The sequence below is a fragment of the Pelmatolapia mariae genome, linkage group LG10_11 (assembly GCF_036321145.2).
Source record: "Pelmatolapia mariae isolate MD_Pm_ZW linkage group LG10_11, Pm_UMD_F_2, whole genome shotgun sequence".
NCBI lineage: Eukaryota > Metazoa > Chordata > Actinopteri > Cichliformes > Cichlidae > Pelmatolapia > Pelmatolapia mariae.
The window spans coordinates 73,763,125-73,771,479 of NC_086236.1; the positions used below are offsets into that span (position 1 = coordinate 73,763,125).

The following is an 8,355-nucleotide window of genomic DNA, read 5'->3' on the forward strand; positions in this document are numbered from 1 at the left end:
TAACAAAAACAAACAAATAAACAAAAATCTGTGAAGGTAAAGGCAAATTCAAAAATAAATAAATGAACAAATAAACAAAAAATATTCATAATTTAAAAATACGGGAAGAAAAAAATGACCTGAATTGAAAAAAAAGCTCGTAAATCTGTAGGCAGATATAAAAATATAAATTTGTATTTTTTTACTGCCCGTGTCTCTGATCATAATGTGAACCTTACTGCTTTATTATAAATGAGTAAGGTCTCACAGCTCGGTCCGCGCCGCTCCTCCGGCTCTGCTGCCCGGCCTGTGCCGCCGGTGTGCGGCCTGCAGGGGTCGCTGCAGCCCGCGCTCCTCTCCCACGTCCTCCGCTCCCTCTCCGCCGGCGTGTGTGAGGCTTTCCCCGCTATAAAGCTGCGCGAGGTGACTGGAAGCTGGAAAGGCTCTCCAGCAGCCACAGGAGGAGGAGGAGGTGGAAGAGGAGGAGGATGAAGCTGAAGCTGTGTGTCCGTACGCTCGCAGCTGATCTCAGTTCAGTCCGTCTGAGCTGAGCGGAAACTTTGGATGCTTTTCTCGCTCTGGAGCTTCTTCTTCTTCTTCTTCATGAACATCTGAGCAGGTAAAAACTCAGAGAGCTTCTTCTTTCACAGCCTTTACTCATAATTCTTTTATTTTTTATGTCTCCACTCTGACTTCCTGCCTGATTCTTTAACCTTTATGATGACTGAGAGGTGATTAAAGCTGGATTCACTCCGGCACTCTGAGCATCTCAGGGTAAAAGCATGCACCTTCATCTTCTCCTCTTCATGTCTTTAGTCTCACGGAGGATGGATGGGTGAGGGATGGATGGGTGAATGGATGCAGTCTTGTTTTCTGTTGCTTTGTTCATCAGTTGTTTTAATTATGGGGTAAATGTAAATTTTGGAGCGCTCCTATTGGCTGCGTGTCTTTCAGATATGTGGAAATGAGCCCACGTAATTTACTGAGTCCCGTGGACATGAAAGGACTGGGCCTTTATTTTGAAATGAGATTGAGTGTTAGTGTTTCTTTGTGAGAAACAGCACAGGTGTTGATTTATGACCCCACGGTGAGCTCCGTGACTGTCTGTGGATTTTTCACGGGTACTTTAAAAAGCGGGGCAGGAGAAGCTTCAGTAGCGCTGACGTTTCCTCGCAGCCAGTGAAGCTCCGACTGGAGACTAATGTTTGTCCTTAATCGCTTTTTGTGTTTGGCTCATTAATCAATATGATGGATCATTATTATTCATAAAAAAATGAATCACGCACAGAGAGACGAGTTATTCATTATTATCCCTGCAGATGAAAAACTTCTCAGCTCGAACTGATCAATAAAGCATCAGTTATGATTGATTCTCCGAGAATGAAGGATCTTCGTACTTTGATATCATTTATGGTTCTCGGTGTTTATTGATCAGAGCATCGATGCTTCGTGAGTCCGTTTTAATCCGTCTCCACCTGTGGTGACGTCACAGTGACCTCAGCAGCACCTTCCTGTCAGTTTTTTGAATTTGCGCTTCGTTTGTGAATCTTTGTGCTAGTTTGTTGTTTATTTGCAGAGTCGTTTTTAAAAATCTGTTTTTTTATTTGTTTCTTTGGGTTTTTCAGTCATTTTGTTTCTTTTTACAATATTTTTCTTTTTTCTACTTTTAACCTGTTTAGTTTCTTAATCATCATTTTCTGTCTTCTCTGGGACCAGTTCCCATCTGATTGTTGTTGGTTGGCATTTTAGGCCCTTTATGCACCTTTGTGCTTTCTTTTCACCTGTTTGTTTCTTTTTGTGATCATTTTACATGTTTTTAATAACTTTGGTTTTTATGTCCGGTCTCAACATTTTACAACTTTTTTCAGTTTTCATCTTTTGGAGGTTTTTTCAGTTTTCATTCATTTTACATCCAATTTTGCACACGTGACCACTTTTCCCCCCCTTTTCACGTCTCTCTGAGATCACTATTTGTCTCTTTTGTGATCGTTTTGCATGTCTTCTCAGTTTATTAGTTAGCTTTTGTGCATCTGTTAGTTTGGTGTTCTCCATTTGGGCATCCCCTCTGTGTCCATGTTGCTTAATGTTTTGGGCCCTTTTGCATCTTTTTCTAACCACTGTGTAATCATTGTTTGTGGCCAGTGTGTCTCACGTGTTCTTTCTTTCTATTTGAGAACATTTTTTTAAAATCTATTCTTGTTTTGTTACAGATGCTTAGTTTGGGTTTGCAAAACCAGATACTCATAAATCCCAGCATCTTTTCCGTGTAGCCAATTAGTTTAAAGTCACAGGGGTCATGTGACTCCCTGGTCCTGGTTGCTGCCTGTTAGTGGACGGTGAGGACCTGTTTTGCATTCAGAGACTTCTGTGCAGCACATGAGCCAGAGGTTGGGAAACGTTTGTAATATTTGCTTTGAAGTTGGGCTGATTTGCAGACGTGTGAGGTGATGAGATGAAGAAGAGCGATAAAGCTCAGGGAGGAGATGTAAAAGGTGCAGCTTTGATAAAAACCCGTGAAACACGAGCAGATAAACCTGTGCCGCAGCTGCATAATCGGACATTAAATTCAGCTAAAAATACCTGGTGCCATGTCTTTGAACGCCTCGCAGGGCCTCAGGCCGCCGAGCCCGCTCTGCTCACATCCTCAAGATTTATTTGATTATTTTTACAGGATTAGAAAAGTTCAAAGTTACAAACGTTCTTTTTCCTAATCTTGTTGAAAGAGTTTTGGACCACGTTTCATTCAGCTTCACTTTCACGCTCAGCTCTCTTGTCACCACACAGACCGGCACAGCGTCCTCGTCACTGCAGAAATCCTCTCGCTCTGCTCAACATACTAAACTCCTCCACTCGGGGCAGTAACTCCTTCCCTGCCTGGACTCCACGCTCTCCCACCTCACAGCATGACCTCAAACCAGCCCAGTGTCAGCTGGAGGTTGGAGAGAGGAGACCCTGAGACAATCGTCGTGTATGCACTCCGCCCTGCGGCCAGAAACTCCATGTTATCAACAGAATCTGTGACAAATTAAAAATACAAACAATGCCACATAAAATGAACAGAATTGATATAAAAAGCACTTTAAAGGCCAGGCTTGTGTGTTGGCAGTCTGCAGGTGCACATCGCCGTCTCCATGTTGTAGCTGTGTGCTGTCACCAGGGGGCAGCGTGAGCAAATGTGGAACTACCTGTGAGCTACTCTGGTTTTCGTAAAGACGCCACCTCTCCTCCGTCAGCTCATCCGCAAACATCTGAAACAGGTTACAGGACAGGGAGGTTTTCAAACTATCGGCAAAGTTTTAATCCACACAGACAGCAGAGTCTAACAGCAGGAAGCACTGTGCTCTTTCAAAATAAAAGAATGAGTTTTTAGAAGAAGAAGACATTTTAGGGCTCCTCTGATATTAGTGCCATGATTAATATTTCATCAGGTTTCATCTCTACTCCGTTATCTTCACATATATGTTACTCAATAAGTAAATATCTCCTTTCTGGGTCGATTTGGAATTTGGGGGTGGAGCTTACAGAAAATTGAATTTTATCCTAAAATTAACTTCTTTTTTTATTTTACAGGCTTTGTGTTTTATGTTTTTAGGGCAAAAAAAATAGAGCAAAGTGTGTATTGTTCATTTTAATGTAAAGAAACACAAGTTTCATAAGCTTCCATTGACAGAACACACGATGAATCGCTACATTAGTGTAATTTCAATAAAAAGTCTTATTTTCTTATGATTACAGCAGGTTTTTTTTAGAGATAGAAACGTTAAACTTTGCACATATTTTCATGTCTGCAGTGGTGCTGAGAGCAGGAACAGCTGAGTGTTTTATTGGAAGACATTTTCAGCAATCTTCACACATGTGGAACTATGTAGAGGGCTGGACTCGATCCTTTAGTCCATGTTTGATAGCAGTGACCTGAGGTGAACCACAGCACCAGCACTGCGACGCTGATAACGAACAGCATCGTCACTTTTTAACTGGAAGAAGAAAGTGTTTGTGTGAAGCAGCTGCTGTTTGCAGATGAGTCCATGTTCTCAGGGAGTATTTGTGTCAGTGGGACAGGAGTCCGTGGGCCACCCCCCCCCCCCCCCCCCGAGAAACCCCGCCCCCTTCATTTGTCCTTCTGCAGTGACAGTACGTTTAGGCAGTTTTTCACAGCTTCACACAGCACTGTGTTATTTATACAGCAGGTGATGATGACGGTGAGTCACTCTTCCTCTCCGTCACTATGCTGACAATCAGCTGATCACAGGATGCTGTGTGTTTCAGTCACAGAACAACAGAGACTCAGATCTCCATGGCAACGCCCCCTGAGGCACATAGGTACTGTAGTAAAGTACTCTGTAGTACTCTGTAGTACTCTGTAGTACTTCTGTACTACAGTACCTTTTTTCCCCTTCAGCACAGAACAAAGACTGTAGATGAAAGACGGACAAATGATTTGACTTCTCAGTTTTAGCCTTTTGGCCTTTACTGCTCAGTAACATCATTAGTTTCACTCTCTGAAGCCGGAGCTCAGACTTCTTGGACAGTCTGTTAATACAATTAACCTCACAGCAGCCACATTACTGCATCAATATTACCTGTTACTGGTGAGATAATGTCATTAAAAATGTTTCCAAAGGCTCCAACAGCTAAACACGGTCAAAGGTCCAGTTCAGGGATTCTGATTAGCTGAGGTGAAGCTGAGCAGACAGCTAGCAGCTACATCCTCCTGTGTCGCCATCCAGCTGTCCGTCAAAGTTTAAGACTTTTTCAGATTTAAACAGGTGAATTCTAAAACCCTTCTTACCCCGTACAGGTGTTAGGAGGGAGAAATGATATATAGAGAGCAAACAGTTTGTGTTTCAGGCTGGAAGCATGATTATTTCTGCTGTAAAGTTTTAACATTGGAGTCTGGTGGACTGACTCACTGCTGCCTCTGCTGGACGTCAGAGGAACTGCAGCCTTTTGTGTCTATTAAAAAATAATGCATTTCACTAGCAATCAGCCAATCACAGAGCCTCACATGCTGGCTATTTCTGGGTCATTTTCACCTGTACTCGAGGATCAAAATGTAAATCACATTTCTGCATTTCACTGAATTATCGACACTTTGTCTTAAACTTCAACACGAGAACATTTGGATTCAGAGCCGGTGAAGCTGTACAACTCTCAGGAAACACATTAACACTGATCCGGTCGACGTGTAAGCAGCCATCAGTTTGTTTGCTTTGTGCTGCTGGTGGAGACAAACTGCTACAACTCAGGAACACGCTGAATGGAGCTGATCGGGCCTGTTTAACCAGTGTGAACACAGAGGTAACAGTGAATAATGCATGAACTCTGAGCAGCTGTCCTGTTTTTCCATCCTGCCCCGAATGCGGCATAATGCACCGCAGTCATGAATCACAACAACTGAATATTGAACAGCACGAAGTGGCCCATTCATTCCAATTCAGTCCAATTAAAGTCGCTAACCCAGAGTTCACTCGCTCATCCCTGAGCTCCACCAGCTGCTCTCAGCCATTCAGCTTCAGGTTAACATGTTTGTTTGCTTATTGACAACATAAAGGGAAAAAAAGTACTGTACTGTGCAAAAGTCATGAGCCGCCTTATTTATAAGTATTTTGCTTCCACTGGTCTGGTGGTTAACAGGTTATCAGCGACTGGACTTTCAAAATAAAAGCACAGGGATTCTTCTCTTCCCTGGCGTTTAAAGTCGCTGTCTTCATGGTTTTTTTTATCCCCATCACCTCCATCACTGATTTTCTGAACTGAGCACAGTAGTCATGTCCAAATTCATGGGCTGCATCCTCCTGAGGACCCGGCCTTCGCGGTCTACGTGGGCCGGGTCCTCAGAAGGTTGGGTAGGCCGGAAGTAAACGGCTGTGAAATGGGACGGTCTAGCCTTCTGATTAGCATCACCGCTGTCTCGGTGGAGTTGAATAAACTCGGCCGTCTGCTCCTTGCTATCTAAAATGTAACAGGACACTGGCGTAAACTCTGATCGTCTCACACTTCTGTTTAATCAGTTTTCTGTTTGACGTTTATTCAGCTGTGTGAAAACCACCCAGGGGATTAATGAAGTTTTATCTAATCTAAAAACTTTAATCTCAGCCAAACCGATTTACTCACAAACAAATAAAACACTGAAAAAAGACAAACAATAACATTTTTAGGTTGTCTAAGTGACTTATATATCACGTTTAACCTGAGTAGCGAAAGTCTGCGGTGATCTGAAAATGATGTGCCGGGAGTTCGCCGTTGTCGGCGGCTCCAGTGACCCTCGAGCTCTCGGCTAGCTATCGAGCGGGTGGTTAACAGACGTCTCAGAAAACGTCGGAGCACTTTTGCAAATATGTGATGTCTTGATAAACCGAGCAGATATTTGAAGTTTACACAGCTACAATTTCGCCTGAAAATATGTTGAAAGTTTGTGTTGTGACCCAGAAAATGGTAAATGGTAAATGGCCTGTATTTATATAGCGCTTTAACAGTCCCTAAGGACCCCAAAGCGCTTTACATATCCAGTCATCCACCCATTCACGCACACATTCACACACTGGTGATGGCAAGCTACATTGTAGCCACAGCCACCCTGGGGCGCACTGACAGAGGCGAGGCTGCCCGACACTGGCGCCACCGGGCCCTCTGACCACCACCAGTAGGCAACGGGTGAAGTGTCTTGCCCAAGGACACAAGAAAGATTAATAAGAGTAATATTAAAGCTAAGTAGCGGCCGCCATTGTTGGAAACTGGAATTGGCTGGGCCGCGCTATGAATTCTGGGATATGGTGGACCACGAAGGACACACCCGACCCATCCTTCAAATTCGGGGAAAAGGAGGACGAATTTGTCGGCTGCATTCGGAGGAGTCTACGAATTTGGACAGCCTTCGTCGCGTCGCTGTGACGTAATCGGCCTACAAATGTGGCCTCAGGAGGATGCAGCCCATGAATTTGGACACGCCCAGTTTCTCGTCTTTCTGGTCTCATCTGTACTCATATATGTCCATATACAAGAAGTTAATATTTCCCACTTTTAAAGGGTTAAAAGTCCCCATTTGGAGGTTGTAAGGCTTTGTGGTTGAATCACACCTGATGTCAGTGTGTGTGTTTGTAAAATCTGGCATTAAACTCAGTGAAGTTTAGAAACACATCAGTTTGGGTTCATAGCTGCTACCTTAAACAGTTAAACCTCTGTTTCCTTGGTTACCATGGTAACGTGGGCCCAGATAAGTGTGCTACAGACAAAAAAAGTCTTTTTGTTGAAATATTTTAGTTTCGAAGATGTGATGAAAAATTCATCCATGAACATCAGCACGGCTTTTTCATCACTTTTTAAAGTTTCACTGTACGAGTGGAGGACCTGAGGTTTCAGAGCAGGAGGACTGGACCAGCTGAGACCAGCTGAGACCAGCTGATAGGACCAGCTGATAACGAGTTGATAGCATTTGAATCAGGAGAAAAGTGTAAGAAGTTTCTTGATCTTTGAAACATAATGAATGATGAGCCTGTTAGAGGATATTGCTGCAGAAACGTGCTTGGCTGTCGTGTTCTCTCTGCTGTCTGCTTGAAGCGCTCACACTTTTTATTCTTCTGCACAAACACTTTGTTTGCTCATCGCCGAGCTGAAACCAGCTACGTTACCCAGAACCCGCCGGCATCAGCGAGCGGAGCCTCTGAATGACATGAATTATTAACTGGGTTGTAGTGTTGCAGCTGCACAGGGATCTGTGTGATGTGATTTTCATGAGCGTCTCTTTAATCTGCTGTTGGATGTCATCGCGCTGCGAGCCTCAGCAGGTGGGAGGATTCATCCGCTGCTTGACTGAGCAGCTGAGGCTCACCTCGCTGTGACACTTGCAGAGGAGTGTCTGCAGGTCAGAGACATGAAGCAAGAACAGAGATGAGTTCCTCCCCTACAAACACGCTAACACTTAACTGATTAGCTTCCATGTTCAGTCATATACATATGCCCGTCACACCCTCACTTCATTAGTGCATCACTTCATCATGACCCTCAGCGAATGAGGACATCCACACCTACAGCCTGTGTTTGAATCATCCTCTGCAGTGTCTGCAGCCTCACTCATCTGCTGTCATGCTTCCAGTATCTCTGCATCACATGCAAGGCGAACTTTAGTGTTGGTGTTCTGATGCAGCAGCTGCAGCAGGTTAATCAGGTTTGTTGTCTTCTACTTTTTTTTTTTAAACTTTTTTACATCCTTTAAAGTTCCATAAATTAAGCTCAGAGCTACATAAAGTTCTCAGGTAGCTCAAGATACTTCAAAGGTCCTCTTTAGCATCATATTAATGGTAATAATAATAAAGTTTATTTGAATAGCTCTTAGCAAAATTAGTGTTACACATACATCACTTAAAAGACTCGAGTACC

The 8,355-nt window shown here is 43.6% G+C and overlaps 1 protein-coding gene across 1 annotated transcript in view; it reads left to right on the forward strand.

Moving 5' to 3' along the window:
- Window positions 1-440: 440 nt before the first annotated feature.
- Window positions 441-8,355, forward strand: part of cpne4a (copine IVa) — a 101,436-nt gene continuing 93,521 nt past the window's right edge. Inside the window, exon 1 of the mRNA XM_063486237.1 lies at window positions 441-598. The gene's annotated coding sequence lies outside the window, so the exon portion shown is untranslated. The remainder of the gene's footprint in view (window positions 599-8,355) is intronic.